Source organism: Sapajus apella, unplaced genomic scaffold (genome assembly GCF_009761245.1).
Source record: "Sapajus apella isolate SASKATOON/1434 unplaced genomic scaffold, GSC_monkey_1.0 scaffold74, whole genome shotgun sequence".
In the NCBI taxonomy this organism is placed as follows: Eukaryota; Metazoa; Chordata; class Mammalia; order Primates; family Cebidae; genus Sapajus; species Sapajus apella.
Window position 1 is genome coordinate 1,968,110 of NW_022437014.1, and position 22,176 is coordinate 1,990,285.

A 22,176-nucleotide genomic window follows, 5' to 3' on the forward strand; every position below is an offset into this window, starting at 1 on the left:
TGTGTGTGTGTGTGTGTGTGTGTGTGTGTGTGTGTGTGTGTGTGTGTAAATCCAGGAGAAGGAAGGGTTGGAAAGAGAATTCTCACAATTCTGTAAGTTTGTGGCTAGAAATAGATGTAGACTTATGTCTCTAAGGATGAATGGATGATTTGGAGCAAGAGAGGGCTAGTCACTTGCTTTGTATGGCATACAGACAAAGGGTAGTTTTCACATTTCTAAATAATTAGAAAAAAATCAAAAGAAGAAGACTGATTTATGACACATGACAATTATATGAGAATCACATTTCAGTGTCTATAAATAAAATTTTATTGAAACATGGCCATGCTGATTCATTTATGGATTGTCCATGGCTGCTTTTGTGCTATGATGGCAGAGCTGAGTACTTTGGACAGAAACCATATGGCCCACAAAGCCTAAAATATTTAGTACCTGCCTCTGTCAGTCAACTAATGATTTAGAGCAAAGTTGTTTTGTTTCTTTTTCAATTTCATACTTTTGGGCAAACAGTTTTTAACACTCATAAATTAAGCAAACAATATTTCTTGCCTTTCATAAAATATTAGAATGTACAGATACAGTTACAGAGATGTCTATCCCAATATTATTAACATTCATAAAAAGAAACAAACTTCATGCCAACCATGTGGTACTGGTTAAATTATGGCATAGTTATACAAGTGATTGCTGTGGAATCATTTATTGGTACTATGGTCCAAATATTTGCATTGCCCCAAAATTCATGTGTTGAAATCCTAACTCCAAAGGTATTAGGAGATGGGGTTTTTAGGAAGTGATTAAGTCATGAAGACTGAGCCCTCATGAATGAGATTAGTGCCCTTATAAAAAAGACTCCAGAGAGCCAGCTAGCTCTTCCACCGCATGTGGACACAACAAGAAGCTAACATGTATGAACAAAAACTCCAGCCCTCACCAGACACTGTATCTGCCAGCACCTTGATCTTGAACTTCCCAGTGCCCAGAACTACAAGAAATACATTTCTGTGGTTTATAAGCCACATAGTTTATGATACTTTGTTATAACTGCCTGAATGGACGAAGACAAATGGCATAAAAGCTATGTTTCTACTTTTAACTCTTTATACAATATGAACCCATAAAAAGTGTTTCAATTAAAAACATTGCCAAAGAGCCATACCAACATTCAGGTATGTTGTATCTGAGTGGCGAATTGCAAGTGATTTTTTTTTTCTTCTTTCTGCTTCTCTGTATTTTCTAAATGTTTTTCTGTGAACAAATACTATTTTTATAAAAAGGAAAAATACATAATGAAAAACTTTTTCCTTTGATACTAGAGATGGTTAGAAAAAATAGAACAAAATTATAATACATTAGATATTTTTCTATAATAATGTATCTATAATACATTAGATATTCTTCCCTAAGGTAAAAATATTCTCCTGGGAGACAGTGGAGCAAGGGCCTTGACACTGAACTGCTCACTGTGGTTCAGAAACCAAGTCGGGCAGTTACTAGTTACTTTATCTGGACTGAAGTGCTTACTATCTCTGACCCTTGGTTTTTCAAGTTCTCAAATGAGGAAAATAACATCCTCTTAGGGCTTCTTCAAGCATTAAATAAAATCATACATAGAAAGCAACTAACTCACATGGCGACAGGCACATAAGCACTAAACAAATAATTAATTTTCAGCATATTTTATGTAGAATATTTGCCATAAGATGTGCTGCCTTCCATGGTAATTTCTTGTGACATGTACACAAACACACACACACACACACACACACACACACACACACACACACACGCATGCACGCACGCATGCGCACACAGTCCCTAAGATGAAATGCATGGAGTGAGGAGCAGGGGAAGGTGAGACGGTATCAGAGCAGTGAGGAGACAGTGCCAACTATCCTAAGCACAATGGAAAATGGAGCGGTTTAGAAGAGGCACTGGCTTCGTCATTTGGTCAGGAAACTGCCATTATTACCTGCAGTAGTGAGGGACCAACCGCTAGACTGCTGACCAGGTGCAGAATGTCCGTGTGTGTGTGATGGTGCGGATCTGAGAGGAACATTCTTCCAACAGTTCACAGTATAGTTCAACAGTTTTGAGCACCCACTGTGTGAAAAGCACCAGGGATTCCAAGATGTGTAAGGTACAGAACACTCCAGAGTGAGCTCTGGCCTTGTAGTGGGTTTGAAGGACCCGCTTTGGGGTAAGGCATTGAGCAATCACTTGGAATGCTACTTACCTGAACTGGAAAGTGTGCTTTCCAGATTATTATTAGAAGTAGTTATAGTAGTATGCTTTCAAGATTGTTATTTGAAGGAATTACGAGAAAGAGGGAAAATTATTACTAAAATACTGTTAAAGTAATCATGTGTTAAGGAAATTATTGTATATAATTGGGCCAGAAATAAAATGAATCCTAAAGGTAAGTTGGGGGAAATAGATGCTAAGAGCTTAAGAGAATGGGAAGAGGTGAAGAGAAAGTTCTATGGCCCATTGTATTTCTTCCAGCAGACACAAAGGAGCAACCCTTGGGTAGGACAATGTCAACTGGAAACTCTGAAGTATGCCATATTCTTTTCATCCTTTTTGTCTGTCTTCTTGTCCGGGGAATACTAACTACTTCAAGAGTCAACTTTCCACCTTTATGTTCTTCCAGGCCCTCTCCACATCTCTGTACTCCCAACCTCCTAAACTATTGCCTACTCTTAAAAAAAAAAATAAATTATATATATACACACACACACACACACACACACACACACACACACACGGCCTACTCTTTAAAATATATATATATATATATATATATGTATATATTTGGCTGTGTCTGCGAGGGTGTTTCCAGAGGAGATTAGCATGTGGGCCTTAGTGGAGTAGGAGAAGACCCACCCTCAGTGCGGGTGGGCACCATTCCATCTACTGGGGACCAGACAGAACAAAAACAGAAAAATTGGCTCATGCAATTACATATATATGTGTGCATATATATATATATACACACACACACACACATATATACATATATACACACACATATGTATATATATGTATATATATATGCGTGTGTAAAATTAAGAACGCTCATGAATTTGCATGTCATCTTTGCTTAGGGGCCATGCTAATGTCTGTTTCATTTCAATTTTAGTATATGTGCTACCAAAGTGAGCACTGCTTACTCTTAATACTGGCAAGTGAATATATTCCAGTCCTGAGATCATATCCTTGAAGTGTAATGGCCCTTATGAGCTGTGGTCTCAAGATACACGAGGGGTAAAACAAAACAGAAACGAGCCAAAACCACAGCATTGCTTCATGAAGTTCCCTGTATCTCTACCCCTGCCTGGACACCCATCTAATTTGTTACATAGCCATTATTTTTTCTGTGCTGTTTACTTCTCTGTGGGTTTCTTTACATATATTTGCATTACATTATTTATTCCAATTTTAGGATGGGTTTACATAGGCCGGCTTTTGCTACATCAAATAAGGGAAAGAAATCATACTTTCTTAGTATGCCCATACCTGAAGTATTTGGAGTCTCTATAATTATGTTGCTTATGTCTTACCCCAAAAGACATGTTCTACTTGAATGTCCCTTGTGAAAATGCTGAGAGAGAATATTTATCTTAAAAGGCACTTCAGGGAGGTGTCATGCCCCCATCTGCAGAAATGGCACCCAACAGATCAAGACTGTATAGGATTAACTTTCTACTGGATCTGGAAGATGGCTCTTTCTATCATTGGAAATGGTATATGGACCTTGCAAAGTGTGGTAACAGGATGTAAGCTATACATTTTGAGACCTGTTGAAAGGGAAGGCAACTAGAGTCACAAAACATCACCTTATTCATCTGTAAAGGGAATTCAAGTAGTCAGATCAGAGAGAGCTAGACCCCTGGTCAAACTTCTGTCCTTCCTACTACTGAGGCTGGATACGCTGCGCCCACTCCAGTTTATTACCCAGGCTCCATGCTGTTGGCTTCAGAGGGTCAGAGAAATTGGTGTATTAACTGAAAATTGATAATGCAGCCAGAAGTAAGATGGATTAGTTTCCAGAGGCTAGAAAAAGTGTGTTCTCTCCAGGGTAGGATAAGGATTATCCTCTGCCACACCCTTGCATCACAGTGATAGGCCTGGAAGCTCTAGGAGGGTGGGGGTAGTCAAGAATGTGACATCAAGTCTTCAAGCACTTGGTAGCATCTCCTTGGGCTTCTGGCATGGGGAAAGAATTAACCATTCCACACAAATACACTCATACTCACAAACTCACACACAGCCAGTAATACCCATGGACAAACATTCAAAAATACACATGCACAGCCATACATACAACAAGCACACATATAAACATATATACACAGTCACACATACAAATATGCACATGTACATACATATAAGCACATATACCTGAGACACATGCATATCCTCACACACACATGCACATATGCCCATGCCAGCTGGGCACTCTGCAGGCCCTTTCCAAGAAACAATATCTAGCCCCCAGCCCTCTCCCATCTTCTCTGTCCTAATGATGCTCTGACCCTGGGATGATACCTAGGTGACCTTGGCTCTTCTGGGCTCAGTCCATGAATTATTTCTATCCCAATAGCTCTAGGATTGAGTGTCTGAAATGAATGCTCTAAAGCATGGAGGCGGCATGTATTAGGGTTCTCCAGAGGGACAGAACCAATAGGATAAATATAGGGAGAGATATGAAAGGGGATTTATTTGGGGAATTGGCTCACACAATTATGGAGGCTGCAAAGTCCACGACATGCCATATGCAAGCTGGAGACTCTACAATGCCCAACAATGCTGACCTAGCATGACTCAGCCCAAGTCCTAAAACCTCAACCAAGGAAGCCAAAGGTGTAATGCTCACTCAGAGGCCAATGGCTTGAGAACCTGAGGTGGGGAGGGGGCTGGCTTAAGTTCTCTAGTCCAAAGGCCAGCAAGCCTGGAATTGTTGTCAAAGGACGGGAGAGGAAGGTTGTATCGTGGCTCCAGCAGACAGGTCTGCACATTCTTTTCTGTTTTTGTTCTATCCAGCCCCCAGTAGATTGAATGGTGCCCACCCACACTGAGGGAGGATCTTCCCCTACTTCACTGAGGCCCAAATGCTAATCTCCTCTGGAAACACCCTCACAGACACAGCCAAAACAGTGCTTTACCAGGTTTCTAGGTATTCCTTAACCCAACCAAGTTGACACCTAACCCTGGCCATCACACTGCTGTGGGGGACAGTGGGAGAATGGAAGCAGGGGTGACTATCCTGTCTTCATCATGAATGTGCAGGGTCAGATGGCTTCTTCCATCTCTTCTGACTTGAAACAAACTATGAAACTATAAATTTTTGGTTCCTTAGGGTGGAAAGTATATTATCGTATATGCAGTTTAAAACTGAGGGGGCAAATGGGGCATGGTCATGAAGACCTGTCACTGAGGTGCTAATAATGTTGACTGACAAATAAATGACCAGGTTCAAGTTTGACATTGTTTTCTTTCTAAGATTTATTTGACCATTTTTCATCATCCAATAATACATGATTGCCATGTGAGTAATATTTTCAAAGTATAGGTAAAGCTCAGGTCCCCCTCCCTCCCTCATACCACTTGCTCCTCAGGACGATCACTGGCAGCGGGAAGTGGATGGTCTGTCAGTCTGCACGGTTTGCTGGGCTTTTTGTCCTAACACAGATGGTACTGTACTACGTGAATCATCTTAAAACCTGCCTTTTCCCCTACCTAATCATATGTCTAGATGGGCTTTTTATTAAGTGACTTTAAAATGAAACAAGTCATTGGCCTTCCAAGTGGGGCCCCTTTCCGGGTTCCTTCTGAGTGCCACGCTGTGCTTGTGGTTGCGGTGGTCAGGAATCCCTGATTCTAGGTTCCTGCCTTTTCCCATCTCACAGTCACAGCACTCGCTTTGCAGTGTGTCTGGGCTCCCGCCTGTCTGGTGTGGCCATGTGAAGGAAACGGAGTCGTCTTACTGTAATTATTTGAGGTTCTGGGCAGTTTTCTGTGCATCAGATCCAGTAACACAAAACAGAAGAAAACCATTATTCCCCAAACCCAGCTATTTACTCCCTCCCACACAGCTTTTTCTGGGAAAAGGAGACTGTGGTCATCTGGGAGAGGGAGCTGTGCAATCCTCAGCTAGGAGCCTATGAGTTGTGATCTGTACAGCGTGCTCTGGGTACCCAGGACTGCCGACCTAGGCAAAGTAGAACAAAATATGAGGCTCGGCTTGGGCTCCTTTGCCAGAGAGAGTAGCCTGGTGATTAAAACAACACAGATGTGACCAGGCTTTTCCCTCAAATCCTGATTCCATAACCATCAGCTCTAGAATCTGAGGTCAGATACTGTTATCTGTACACCTATCCTTCTCACCTGGAAAATGGGTGTAGTAGTAATTACAACTTTATGGGGTTTTGTGAAGCTTAAGAGAGAAAATGCAGGGAAAGTCCTTAACACAGTGCCTAGAATGAATGCATTCCTCAGGAAAGATGCACTGATGAGTGACCTTCCTCCTCCCCCTCCTTCTCTCAAATTTTTCTTGGTGATTCAACCCCTCGCATTTGCCCAGTCACCCTTTCCCTGTTTCCATGATTGCAGTAGCTGAAAACCTGTCTGCTCCCCCAAGCCTGGCCCTTCCTTAGTGTTCCCCAGGGATTTACGGTCACTCACCTTTTCCTCAAACCTCAGCAAAGCTTCCTCTCAACCCCCAGCCCAATTGAAGTTTGCCTTCACTCCTTCATGCATTCGTCATTCATTCCTCCAATACATATGAACATTAGTGCACAGGATAGGAGATGGGGAGAAAGACACACAGTCCCTGCTCCAAGGAAGCCCAGCCTATTTATAGGGAGTCAGGGATCAGTAAAATGGCTACTATAATGCAGGGTGACAAATAAATGCACTGGTGAGAAGGATGTCCTAGATGCTACCAGGAGGGCATGCACACCAGCCTTGGGGGGTTGCTTCTCTACTTTCTGGGAAATTTTTCCAACTCTATCTTCCAAACCTCCTATTAAATTTTTTAGGTCATCATTTACATTTTTTATTTCACGTATCCTTTCTTGTTCTTTGATTACTCTTTTTTTCATAGTGGTTCTTAAAAGATGTATGGGAATCAGAAATGCACGTTTAAACCAGGACAGATTCTAACAACCTGAACAGGAAACCTAGTTATGAATATCCCAGCCTTTCGGGGTCAGGTTCTCTGTAAGATCCAAGAGACAACTGGCCAAGCTAATAAATGGAGTCATTCATTCCTCACTGGTTGCATCAATATTATTATTTTCTGTTATGCTCTAGGTTATGGTTTGGAGTGTTGAGGGGCATGGTCTGTGCTTTCAAGGACTCACAGACAAGTGGAAGAGAGCAGCACATGAACAAACAATGCAATACCAAAGGGAAGACTCCACAGACATTGGTGTATGGATTGCTCAGGGAATGGTTGAGGAGAACGCTGGGAAGGAGGGAGGGGGCCACAGAGGTGATGTTATTGCTGAGTCTTAAAGGATAAAAGGAAATTCAGCAGGCAGAGAAGGAGCAGAGGAAGTGGCAAAGGAAGAGCAACATTCCTGGCAGAGAGAAGGGCGTGCGTTCAATCAGAGAGAGATTAAAGAGCTTATGGCGTGTTTGAGATGGAATGAGAAGTTCTGTGGCTGGAATTTAATGTTCACTAAGTAGGGGGAGATGGGGGAGAGCCGACTGGCAGGAGATGTGGCTCAAGAGAGGTTGGTTAGTCTGGATTGTGTAGGACCTCACCTGTCATGTTAAGGATTAGGGTTTTGTGTTTGTGGTTCTTAAACACTTAACATGTACCCTTTTGAAAATGTGATGAAAATTATGGATCTTCTCATCTAAAAAAATGCACATACACACAAAGTTTCAGGGCTTGAAGAATCTGAAACCCATTCCTCTACCCTGCTCAGTCATCAGAGAAGCCCCTGGAAGTTTTTAAGCAGGAATGTCACATTCAGATATAGTATTGAGCTCTTCCACATCCAGCTGTATGTGACTATGGAGTCATCTCTGGTGTGAGCGTCACATGCCTGCAGTCCACCTCTAGTTTCACCTGCAGTTGTGGTGGGCAGTTCTGTACAAACGCTCACTCGTCCCTCAGCTGGCAGTCCCACCTGTCTTGACTTAGACACAGGCTCAGTCCCAGGGCAGCCCTCGACCTATGGACCCGTGGCGGAGGGGAGTCAGTAAATAAACAGCACAGCCCCCTTTCTCCAAGCCGTCATTCCTCCAAACTCTCCTATCTTCCAGAAAATTCTCAAATGTCTCATAAGCTGATGGCCCCCATCCTATTCTTTTTTGTTCCTGTTTTTAAAAATCTGCAATCTTTAGTGACTCTCAAAGAGAAAAAGAGATAGCTGCTTGTATTTGGTTGGTCATTATTAGCTAAACATCTGTTTAATTTTTTATCCTACTTAGAATAAAAAGTTTTAAATATAAACTTTAAAATATATTTTAAATAAAAACAAATATTAGAAACTGAAGGAAAAAATCGAAGGGGTTAAAAATGGGAGTAGAGTAGAACCAGGACCCCTAACATTCTGACAACTAGGTTTAAAGATGAAAGAATTTTAAAAATCACTTTTAATAACTGACACAAAAACACAAAACAAAAACCACATGTTCTCATTCATAAGCGGGCGTTGAACAATGAGAATACTTGGACACAGGGAGGGGAACATCGCACTTCGGGGCCTGTTGGGGGGAGGGATAGCAGGAGGTGGGGGATTGGGGAGAGGTAGCATTAGGAGAAATACCTAATATAAATGACGGGATGAATGCAGCAAACCACCATGGCACGTGTATATCCATGTAACAAACCTGCATGATCTCTACATATACCCCAGAACTTAAAGTATAATTTTAAAAATCACTTTTAATTGGTCAAGTCTAATGCCAGGTTCCTAGGGTTCCATCATAAAATTCTATACATAAGTCAAAATATTCAGAGTATGTGAGATGGTCCTATTTTGTGTAGAAAAGGGAAATAATACTATAACTCTCAGCTTTGAAAAAGTATATTTTCCCCAGGTCCCAGGGTTAGAAATTGTTAAACATTCTACAGGGCTTGGAGAACAAAGCCTTCCAAGTCGACTCGGATGTTTGTTTTTTCAGTGGTCAATTGATGGAAAAGAAAATTAGAAAAACATACGATGGCCATGACTTTGACCTTTCTTTCAACCTATGCTTGTGGCATTGCATAGAAAGAGGCAGAGTTTCCAGATCTCCTGGCTTGCTTAAATACAGGCATAAGAGAAATTGGATGTGGGTCTTGCAAGCAGGAGAATATACCAGAACAAATACAATTATTGAGAAGAAATAGAGTAATCTTTCTATTGCTTCTTGGCTCTGTGACACAGGAAAACCAGGCTTTGTGGTCTCCAAGCAGGATCTCCAGAGAGTGTCAAGCCAGGAATCTCTTTGGAGAGGGGAAAAATGGAGAAGGAGGCTAGGGAGGAGCAGAAAAGAAAACATAAATGGGAAATAACAAGAAATTTCTTATCTTAAATTTCCTTAAAACTATTGTGGGGTCTTATTTTACCAGAATTTCCCATAGAAATTCGGAGTTCTTCCTAGCAGAAAGAATTCTGGCACTGAGGAGAGTGGCTTCATAAACATAATCTAATCAGTTTGAGGTAGGGAGGGATTCTGATCCTTCTTCTACGGCTCTTGAACACATTGAAATCACCAGGGCTGCTTTAAAAAAGACTGATGCCTGGGTCCCATCTCTAGAGATTCTGATTTATTTAGTCTGGGGTATAACCTTGGCGTTAAAATTTTGAAGATCTTCCTAAGGACTTCTAAAGTACAGTTAAAATTGAGAATTACTGGTTTTTCTCATTTCCTCTTATACTTTATTGTGTCCACAAATCACCCAAGGATCTTATTAAGACACAGATTTGAGTTCAGTAGCACTAGGGTAGGGCCCAAGAGTCTGCATTTCTAGCAAGCGTCCAGGTGATGCAGATGCTGTTGGTCTGAGGCCCACACTTCGATAAGCACAGGGCTAGACATCTCTAAGGTCCTTGTGAGCTGTTAATGCTGTCATTAACAGTTTGCTGGATTTCATGCTTTTATGTTACTTTATCAAACAACTCCAAGCATTATGGTGTGAATAGCAGATGGACTGTTAGGTAGCCATGAAACATTATGCTAATGAAGATTATATAGTGATAATGGGGGAATGCTTATGTCATCATGTAAAATGAAAAAAAAAAACCGTAGCAGAAAAGTTTTATATAATCACAAAATGTCAAACAAAAAATGCATAGAGAAAACTGGGAAGAATTGTATCAAATGTTAATAGTAATCTTGAGGTGATCTTTTTCTTCTATTTATTTTTATAGTTTTTTAGTATTCCATAATGAATACTAGTTACTTTCATAACAAAATATTTTCAAAAGAAATGCCTAAACATCTGCAAGTTGAAATAATATAGTGCATTTAATACTTTCATATATCTAATTTTATGTTTACATTTATCCTTCTATTAACAATACAGGTAATTTAAATCTCTTTATTTAGTAGATAAGACAACTCTAGATGAGACTGGAGTACCTAGTAATTCACAGAACAAAGGATAAAACCAGCCTCATTGTCATAATGTGGTTCTTACCATGAAAACACTCCATCTTTCTGTACAAAACATATCATCATTGCTTCTGTTATATACTCAGGTAATGCTGCAAATTGTAAATAGCAGTGTGAGATAAGGGAAAGATGCCTACGCCAACTATAAGAAGACCTGAATTCTAATTTTTTCTTGCCAGGTAACCATCTACATGACCTTGGGCCTAAATTGCTTACATTCACTGAGGTCTTATTTTTCACTTCTGTAAAATGGGTATTAGTAGAAATGCCTACTTCAAAGGTCATCATGAAGATGGAATGAGATAGCAGGCACCCACTATGTGACGACTCAACCTCTGTAGGCCTTGATTTGCTCATCATGGAATGAGAGGGTAGATGAGAAGATCTCTAAGCCACCTTCAAACTTATAAAGTTGGAGAACTATACTTTTGAAAGATCTGCAGGAACAAGACTACTTGGAATTTCTCTGGATATTAAATAAATTCTTACCAGTTCTCAGCACTAGGCAGCAAGGACAAAAAGTCACAGTCAAATAAATTCAGTCTAACATGATATGTGCCATAATAGTGATAGATAAAAAGTGCTGTGAGAGTCCAAACATAGCTGAGGTTGAGCTAGCGATAATGTGGGGTTTGAAAGCAAAGGGGAAGAGAAGACATCCAGGCAAAGGGACACGTAGGTGCAATGTCTTGGAGGCATGAAAGAAAGCGGTGGTGTGGCCGGAGCATGTATGGGAAGGGGAGTGGAGACGAAACCAGAATTGAGACAGTTTATGGCGGACCTTTTTGACCAAAATGAGGAGCTTCTAATTTAATCTCTGAACCAGAGAGTAACATAATCGGATTTATGATTTAAAAATGAACTGTAACAGCAGTGAGAAAGATGATGTGGAGACAGAGAGGCAAGTTGGGAGGTTATGACAATAATCTAGGCAGTGGTGACAAAGAAACACAAACAGGTGTATTCGAGAGACTGATGGGTCTTAATGATTGTTTGCATGTGTGGGTGTGGTGAGGGAATAAGGAGAGGAGGAAATCAAAGACGCCTGTGACCCAGATAGAAAATGCAAGAGAAGGTGCAGTATTGGGGTAAGAGGTGCTAATATGTTCAATTTGTAGGTGAAAAATCCAAGAAGACAGATTTGTGGGTATGTGTACCTCTAAATCGGGAGGGAGAGATATTATGGAATCTGTGTGAGTGATGAAGTAATGAATGGGTCAATGTGTATCTGAAAACACCAACAATGTTAGAGGTTTCCGGGGCAGCACATCTCCAAATGTAATCCAAGGACAGACAGTGTGCCAGCATCACGGTTTCCTGGTGCTGGGCTCGATTCAAGGCCCGCTGAGACAGCATCTGCAGCCTGAAAGCTGAGCATTTACATTTTCACAAGTCCCTCTTTGCTCTAAGAAAAAGGGCCCTTTGAAAAACTGATGGAAGCTATAGACCCAGTACCATCCAACAGAAATATAATGTGAGCCACATAAATAATTTTAGTATTTTTAGCAGCCATAATTTTTTAAAGTAAACATATATAGGTGAAATTAATATTAATAATATGTTATTTAGCCCAATACAAATATTATAATTTCAATACAAATATTATAATTTCATTATTAATCAATATAATTATTAATGAGATATTTTATATACTTTTTATCACTATATCTCAAAATCCAGTGTGAATTTCACATGTACCGCACACCTCAATTTAAGCTACACATATCAAACACTCAATAGCCACATACAGTAGTGACCATTACATAGGACAGAGCAGCTACAGGCACTTCCAACTATTCTGCTCTGAAAAATACACATGCACACAAAATTTTCAAGAATTCTGAGGATTCTCACAGCTCACAAAGCACAACTGCACTTGGTTAAAAACTCTTTTTTTCTAGGACCTTTAGGTTGTTTTTTTTTTTGGGCCTGATCCTGGAAATAAGTGACTTTTCTTCAGTGTTGCAAGGTTTAAATATTCTAGTCCCATAGAATACAAGGTAACATACACCATAGAATGAGAATTCAATCTTACAAATAAAAGATTATCATTTTTTCATAATTCTACAGTGAACTGTCTACTCTAGAAGACAGATTCTTATATTTTCACCGGTCACACTATTGGTTGCAGAACTGGTTTATTAACTCTGTGTTTATTGTTTCTAGGCTAAACAGAAACAAAGAGTTATATGCAATATTTTTTGGTGGATAATTTTAACTAAGATTTTCAATTGAGTGAGTTTTTAATTGGTTTTAGTGGTTTCTTTTCCCCATGTATATACACATTTCAGAGAAATGTCCTGAGGCACTACCCCCTTCACACCCCTATGCAGGGTTCCTTTAAAGCAGCACCCTCTTAAAGAATGCTTTTTTCTGGATCTCAGGCAGAATTATTTTTAGAAGCAGCATCATGTTGTATTTGAAAGAATGACCCTTCCTGTAATTGGAGTGTTGGGATGATTTGGTTGTGGTCTCACGTAATTATAGACCTGTGACAACAATCTAAGGGCCATCAGCATATTTCCAATGCCTCTAAATCAAGGGTCTGTGGTTAATTGCTCACAGGTGTTTTCTTGTGCTTATGAATGCATGCAGTCTATGAGTTTTATAAAACTTGGCAGAAAGAGAGGCCATAAAATTGAGGAGTTTCTTAGATTTACTCAGCTAATTAATTAGGCAGAGTAGGGATTTGACTACTCCATTGAAGGAGCTAAGCATTTAGAGTATGACTGAAGAGTCACCTGTACTTTTAAAGGAGAGTTTAAGGGAAAAATTAAAGGAAACAAAATTTAGAAAGCTGCTGCCAATAAAAGCTCAGTATAGTGGCCTATCCTGTTCTAGCTGCTCTGCAGAGGTAGGTCAGCACTGCCCAGCTGCAAAGAAATGCTGTTAGATTCCAAAACAAAGAAAACTGTGTTAGGATATGAATTTTAACTTCTAAAACTGTACATGAGAGACAAGCCACATTGTTGATTCTTATTCTTCTATTACTAATCATTATTGTTGGAGCAATGGCCCTGGAAAATACTTAGACATGCTAATGAGAAGAGTCATATATCAGATTTGTTTATAAATTCATCCTAAGCAAGTAAACATGACATTATTTTGTGGCATAATATAAAAACCCAAATTTTTATATTATGGGTTTAATATAAACCCTGGGGCAATTCTTGGGACAGAAATAATATAATATTATTTCTGTCCCAAGAATTGCCCCAGGTAACTTCTATAGCAGTTTTCCACGGAAATAAAAGCACATGGGCCTGCAGAAATGAAAATCACTTACAGCCAGTTAGATCACATCATTCTGCCCAAGAAGCTAGGTGGAAAATTGTTTTACATTCACTTCAGTAAGCATATGGTGAGCCAGATAACACCGTAACAAAGGGGAAAATGATAGGTTTCCTGCCCTCAAGGAGCTGATGTTTGATAGGGGAGGAGGGGAAAAACAAAAGAACCTCACTTGAAAATAATGTACTGAAGCAAGTCATGATCCACTTGGTGAATTCTAGAAACATTTCATGGAGGATGTAGCAACTGAGTCAAGTTACAAAAGATGAGTCCAGCTAAGAACGCTTAGTATTTCAGGGAGAATATGACCAGAGTACAAAGGATTAAGTGGGAAGTAGATACATGTGAGACTAGAGACACAGGTAGAGATGATGAGTTCTAAAGATACCCTTCTAAAGATGCAGGAGACTTAAGCTTGCTTATAATCCGAAAGGAGAGATCCAGTGGAAAGGAAGAGATTAGAAACAAAAGCAAGTCTTGGAAGGTCTTGGAAGATATGGGTATAACGGTCACAGTTTGACGTGTTATCCTGAAAGAGAAAGAGGGACATAGCAACGTCTAAGACTGCAGGGAAGGACAACAGGTTGAGTGTGGATGCAGAAAGGAAGTTAAGATGTCTGTACTTTACAGCCTTCCATTTTCTGATGAAGTGGGAGGTGGTGTTATTTGCTTAAAGCAATGGCTCTAATTCTCAGCTGTACACTTACTGAGGTTATCTAGGGAGCTTTAAAAAAGTACTGATGCTTGGCTCCAGTGCCAGTGAATACAATTTAAGTGTTCTAAGATGCAGCCTAGGCACTGGGATTTTTAACAGATCTTGGAGTGACTGTAACGGCTTGCCCAGGTTGAGAACTCCTGGTTTAGACTAGATTAAAGGGTTTGGAACAGCTATGGAGGGGAATGGAAAAAGGAGCTGAGGATAAGCCACATGGCTGTGAAGTGGTCTTAAAGATCAGGTGAGTGTGAAGAACATCTGAGAGCCCCAATCCGCAAGAGCTGCTCCTTTTTCCCTCCCCAGCAGCAGTGTTGTGCTGGTCAAGGAAGCTGGTTGTGGGGCTCTGAGTGAAGTTAGGCATTACACACACACACACACACACACACACACACACACACACACACACACACACACACACACACATCATATATACTAATGCAGACTGTGGTGAGGGTTTTGAAAGGAAAGAACCAGGTGTTATATGTGAGAATAACAATTACATTCTCTGGATACACTGCATTACTTGAATTAGTCTGGGTGTAAAACTTTTCTGAGGACTGACATTTTGTTTCGACCTGAGGATGAAAAGAAACTGGTCATTGTCCAGGGCAGGGTGCAGAGGAGGGAGAGGAAGGAAATGTTTCAGATCAGTTTCAATAGGAAAAGAAGTTCCAGGCAGCTAGAGTATAGGGAGCCAAGGGAAAAGTGGCAATGTGGAGTTTACTGGACTAGGGTGGTGAAGAACACAGGCTCAAGGAAACTGAGGCATGAGAGAGGGCTCCAGTCATTTGTGTGCATTCTAGGCTGAGCCTGGAAGAAAACAAGACAGGAAGCAGCCCATCCAGGTCCACCATAATCCTATATTTCTGCTAATAGAAGTTCTAATGAACAGGAATATGAGCCAAAAAATAAGTAAACAAGCCACTGGGAGAAGCAAAGGAGCCAGATATTCCACCACCTATGTAATTAGCTGAGTAACCTAGAGGTGACTTTGTGTGCATGCTTACTATGAATAGGTGTGACATTACATGTCAAGAACTGCATTTTATACACTTTTCTTTTTGAAACTCACCTCCTATGCCCATGAAATGAAAGCCAGGATATAGTTTATGAATGGTATGGCTTTCCCATTTGTCATAGGAAGCTTCTCTTAAAGCATCAGGAGTGCCATGTGGTAGCCCCTTATTCCATAGGAACAGGCAGTGTTGCTCTTGCTAAGGCAATGACCTATTATTGAACCATTTTGCATGTAACACAGTGAGTCACTGTTCTGGCAGAATTCCCTGCTCACCACACACATTTTTACCTACCTTTGGAATGTGGGAACACTCACCTTGTATATGATAGCCTGGCAGGAGAATGGCTCTGTCAGATATTTTACTACTGAACAGCAGGGAGTAGGGGGGAAGAGAAGAAAACGAAGAGAGAAGACAGACAGAGCAAGGGCTGGAGAGGTAGAGGGAAGACAGGGAACGATGACCAAGGGGATCCAGAAATCATGCTTCCAGATGCAGTATTGCTCATAATGGAAAGCCTGATTGAGAAAAGCTCAGTATGTTCGAATTGCTTGTCAGTCAGATAATGAACATGAATGTGGGCCTATTATGTAAAATATATTTAATATGATATATCACTGCATATATATATTTGAGACCTTGGGCAAGTTACCTAACTTGATTGTTTCCATATGTTTAAAGAATTTCAAATCATTTATTGTAAGACAAAAAATACAATCAATAATTGGGTGATTTAGAATTCCCTTAACTGTTATTATGGCACTAATTACTGCTCTGCACATAACGGAAGTTTCTCATGACAGAAGTTCTATACAAAAATGTCCTGGTCTTGATTCAGTAAAGTAGAAGAGACTTCTTGTATTTATATGAAAACATGAATATACATAGTATCTATACAGAAGCTGAACAACATGAAGAAACATTTATTTTTAATACATGTACAGGAGGCCAGAGTTGAACAGGTGCCCAATGGATACAATATCACTTACACAAAGACTTCTGTGGATGTCTGTATATTGAATTAAATAGCATACTGGGCTTTAAGGTATGGAAGAGGAGGAGGATAAAGAAAAAACAAGAGGAAATGAAAAGAAGAGGAAAGGTCCTGGCTGTCACCTCTAACAGATCGGAGGCCAGCAGGTAAACAAATGTTATCCTTTGGAAGAGTGTCGCAAATATGACCAAAAAGATTTCTTCCCAAATATCCCATAAAACAAACCTTCCTACATCACCACCTCACAGAACCCTCCCTGATGACTTTGAAAGTGCCAGAGACAGAAGAGAAACCATAGACTACTCCACACTAAGAGCATAAAGGTCATGCGCTAGTGGACAATGTAGGACTGGAACCTAGGACCCAGCTCCATCCAGATGTTTAGAGAGTTTTGTGCCTTTTAAGCAGCTGGTCCATGGTACCTACCGAAATGAGGTCAGCTACTTTGTATGCCTTTTGGAATATCTGAAATATCTCAACATCTGGATTCCATATGTTTGCTTTAGAGGTATAATATTACTCCATGAGAAAAAAATTAGAAGCTGAAAAGAAAAGATGAACTTGAGAATCACCGACAAGACTTTTCCTTATGACAGCTGTGTTCACGGTGTTGTAGAAGGCAACCGGGTAATTCCCCTGTAGTCTACAAAGCCACCTAAAACTCTTTACTTTCAAAGGTGAACAGCAAATAGCTGTGAGATAGGACAAGTTAATTCATCTTTATGAGCCCTAAGTGCCTTGTTTATAAAATGAAGTGACAGTGACTAAACTCAACGGTCTACGTGAGATTTCTTCCAGGTCTGTCCTTCTACCACTTTGACTTACCTCCCTGGGAACGCTGTGCTCAAGTGCCATGGGAATTGGCTTGACTTGCTCTGTGGAGGTCATCCAAACCTGATTTCCACTCAGCTTGGTCTGCGAATTCTACTTTTAAATTGGCCTGGGAAATTCTCCTCTAGAATTTACAACTGGATGAAATAAATCCATCAAGGGCAGCTAATTAGCACAAATACAGCTGCCAGCAGTAACTCATGAAGGAAGTTCTGTAGGGATGAAGAGAAAAGATTCCCCCAAACAACAAGAAAAGTTCCACTGATTTGGCACATGGTTGGGGATTGGGCACCAGGATGAAGGGCAGAGGGCTGATGACTGAGTCCTTTTTCCTGAGAAAGGTATGATTCCAAAGTGGAATAGGATAAATGGGCCCCTGTGTCCTTTTATGTAGAGCAAAGTTAGGGTACACCAGTCAGACATTTGCCTGGGCCCATTAGGACAGTGCTTCTGGAGCTAGCAGCCAAAAACCATCATCTCTTGACCCCTAGGAATGTCACCTTTCCCAAGAAGTCTTGCCCACTCCATCAGCCTTTCTCTGAATGGATGTCTTTGGCTTGGTGAGCAGTGGCAGTCCAGCCCCAGCAGGACCTGGTAAGAGAGGGCAATGCACAGACCCAAGCCACTGACACTCCTATGGCCCTCATCTGTTCCCAAGGTCGCCTACTGCAAGCTGCTATAGGCCAAGGTCCCCAAGCCATGCTACAGACATATCATTGGTTGCAAGTAGGCACCAGCCTTAGAGTGCTAGGCAGTACACCACACTTGTCTTCCAGTTCTGATGTCCCCAGAGACAGTTCACAAGTAGGAAGTAGTAAATTCAGGGAGAAGCATCCAGGTCAGCTGATTTGCCAGAGTTTGCTGATAGAATCAACTTTATTTGCTGCAATGGGGCTTTCACATCACTACATTCCACAGCTGATGTATAATTACCTGAAACACAGAGTGGCATTTAACCACGCCAATGTTTATGTGCCCAAATCAGCATTCAGAGGAAGCTGCCTTTTAAACTTTAACTTTTTGATGATACCTCAACATTGCATGTGACTTTGGCAGGGAAAATAAGCCTGGTTGTTTGTGCTTGATGTTATGACTCAAAGGTTCAGAAGTGGTGGAGTTGGATCCAGCAGCCAACCCACAATAGAGCTGTCTTGACATCCTCACTGGTCCAGCCATGCAAAACAGCTTCTCCCGAGGGTGGAGCTCTTCTGCTGAGCTTTTCTGCCTGTCTTCCTCTTATAGAGATGAACTGATACAGTGTGGCCACCAAGGACACGTTAGTGTCCAGTTACACTTCCTTAGCTCCATCAGCACATTCAGATGAATTAGCAACCCAAGGACAGGTACGCAGAAGATCTTTTTAACTAGGCCTGAACATCCTGCTGTTCCACCCTGCAGGTTGTTCAAGAAGATGGGTGGATCTTTATGAAAGCATTACAGAGGACTACATTTACTGGATTAGATGGTATTACTTACAGATTCTTGCATCTCTAAATGACAGGTGCTGTACACACCAATGACTGACTTTTTCTTAAAAGTCTAATTTATATAATACCAATAAAATACCTTTAAAGAAGATAGAAAAACACAACAGAACAGAGCCTTCCTTGCAACCCACTATAATTAGGTTAATGTGATTATCCCTACTTTAAGATTGGGAAACAGAGATTCTACCCCACCTAGCTGGAGCAGAAAGCCAGTGAGGGTACTAAAATTAGAACTGAAAGCTCACATCTGGCCCCAGCTTGTGTGGTCACAGAGGGGACCAACATAAATAGGTGACCATATCATTTATCATGCAAACGAGGACTGTTTTTAGAAAGGGAATTATTAAAATGTAAATGAGAGTAACAGGCATAACCCAAGACTGTTCTGGCAAACCAGGACTTCTATCCAAGCCACCTTCCTGCAGCCTTCATCAATGACGCCACATCTGGGTGAATGAGGAAGCTAATGGAGTCTAAGCTTCAGGTCCTTCCCTTGCACAGATCCCTCTGAGTGCTGGGAGTGGCTGGGACTTGCAGAATGTTGTCCGTGCGGAACAAAAGCCAGATTACAATAAGGAAGTGTTGATATCTTAGGAGTCCCAAATTTCCAAGGCTTCAGCAACCTATTGTGATTTCTTTCCTTGCTCTAAACAATTATTCATTTTTGTATGTAATTTCCAAATATAATTTTCTTTTCTTTTTCTTAAAGAGCATTCCCCTCCCCACTCCCTCAACCTCACCCAAATTGTGTAAGCTTCAGGCTTTGCACCTTGTGTTAAGGGCATCTGCATGGGTGGGGCAGTCTGGAGAGAGAAGTAGGAATCAACATCAATCCCACAGGGTGCAAATCAGGCTATTTGTTACCCTCACTGCATTTATACCAATGAAATTAGGATAAAATGTTCACTAAATGTAGCTGTAGAGAAGGACCTGAGGGCCACAGATAAATGGGGCAGAAGCAGTCCTAACTCTTAGTCCTTGGTTATAGGAGGAACTAAAGAAAAAGGTTTGGGCCGGATGCAGTGGCTCATGCTTGTAATCCCAGCAGTTTGGGAGGCCAAGGCAGGTGGATCACTTGAGGTCAGGAGTTTGAAACCAGCCAGACCAACATGGAGCAACCCTGTCTCTACTAAAAATACAAAATTAGCCAGGTGTGGTGGCACATGCCTATAATCTCAGCCACTCAGGAGGCTGAGGCAGAAGAATCACTTGAACCCAGGAGGTGGAGGTTGCAGTGAGCCAAAATTGCGCCACTGCACCCCAGCCTGGGCAACAACAGTGAAACTCCATCTCAAAAGAAAAAAAAAGGTTCATTATATGTTTGTGAGCTTCAAGTTCTTTCATAGTACCCACTGGTAGAGTTATTTCCTGCCCTAGAGCTTCATTAGGAGTCAACCCCTAACCAACCCCCAACTCACATGCAGAGTGCCTGCTCAAGTCAGATTCCAGAGCATTTACTCTTATTCATAGTATCCTAAAGATTCATCCCAAAACAAGCTTTTAGGAGTCCTTCAATCTAATTCTTTCTCTCTATTGACTCATTTGTGGCTTTTTCTTTTGAGATAGGATCGCACTCTGTCACGAAGGCTAGAGTGCAGTGGCACAGTCTCAGCTCACTGTAGCTTTGATTTTCAGGGCTCAAGCGATCCTCCTACCTCAGCCTCCTAAGTAGCTGGGACTACAGGCACGAATCACCATGCTTGGCTAATTTTTTTTAATTTTTTTGTAGAGATGGGGTCTTGCTATGTTTTCTAGACTGGTCTCAAACTCCTAGGCTCAAGTGATCTGCCTGCCTTGGCCTCCCAAAGTGTGGGGATTACAGGCTTGTGCCACTATGCCCAGTCATGGCTTGGTTATTTGTCATAAGATCTTCCATTTTCTTGGATATACAATAAAAACAAATAATACTTGCTCCTCAAAAAGAATAAGAGATCTAATTTGAAAATCAGCTGTTCTCTACACATATGTTAGAACAACACCTTAGGTATATGGAATGTGTTAGAGAAAGAATGCTTGTTCTTAGTTACTGCAAGGAAAAATTAGCATTTAGACAAAAAGTTTTTTTAACAAAGCAATTTTACTTTCTTCAGAAAGGATTCTTCTGTCAGCTATCTTTCTACGAGAGTATAATGAACAAAGGAAAGGCAGGCATATTTATTCTTTATGCATTGGGTCTTTACTGCTGTGTCTGATCTTTGTTGGTTGCAGCTAGACTTCACAATTTAAGCTGAACTTGATTGGCTAACATCTTAAAACTTTTCTAAATAGGTAAAGGCAATGGAGAACAAAGGAAAAGAGGAAGTCTAAATAAGGAAGGGGCATAGGCTTCGAGCTGGGACGTGCCTGTGAGCATGTCTAGCACAAATATTTTGGTTAAAGTACAAGGACATAGAATGTACTACGTGCTTGTGAGCATGTCTAACAGCTACATAGCTTAGGGCTTAACAAAGAGTTATTAGCAAAAAGCAAGAAGGCTTTGAAGAAAGTTAGTCTTTAAAACAAACTATTATTTCTAACATTTATTGTTATTATTCTTTAACAAGATGGGAAACTTTGAAGAGGAACTTTTTACTTTCTACATGTGAGAAAGGAATAGGTAGTTGTTAAAACAAAACAAAATAAAAATAATATTGGTGGAATTCTTGATCATATGTTAAGAAATGAAACGAGATTATCACATTGGAGAATCTCCACCTCAATGAGTTACACATTTTGAACCAGCCTGTCATTATAATATTTCCTGACTGCTAATCAAAGAAGTGGCCTTTAAAATGGAATCCTGAATGCCATAGATCCAAATCATTAGATTATGAAACATAGACCTCTGGTTGGTCACTCTGAAAGCTGTAATTCTGCAAATTACTTAGCCATCTTCCAGCTCTGTTAACCTTTCATATTTTTGAAAGGACACACAGATTTTCTCATGCTACCCTATGTCTGGACATGGTGTTTCTACAAGCCTCTTTATATCTTCTCAAAAATTTACCCAGGTATCAGTTTCCTGGAAGACCTTTCTAACCACAGTTTCCCCTCTCCGCACCCCCCCCACCACGTCGTCATTCACACCTTGTTCCGTTAGCATCATCGGTATCACAGTACTCCACCATGTGTTAGTGGTTTTACTGACCTATCTATCTCCCCCACTAGACTATGACCAATCCGAATATAAAGCTTGTATTTACTATTGTTGTAGTAGACATTCAACACATGTTGAATAAATTG

General features: G+C 40.7%; 1 non-coding gene across 1 annotated transcript; it reads right to left on the minus strand.

Annotated features, from left to right (window-relative positions):
• Positions 1-3,062: 3,062 nt before the first annotated feature.
• LOC116532188 lies at positions 3,063-3,166 on the minus strand. Its single transcript, XR_004260752.1, has one exon. It is a non-coding gene; the product is annotated as a U6 spliceosomal RNA (small nuclear RNA).
• Between the last annotated feature and the right edge of the window lie 19,010 nt (positions 3,167-22,176).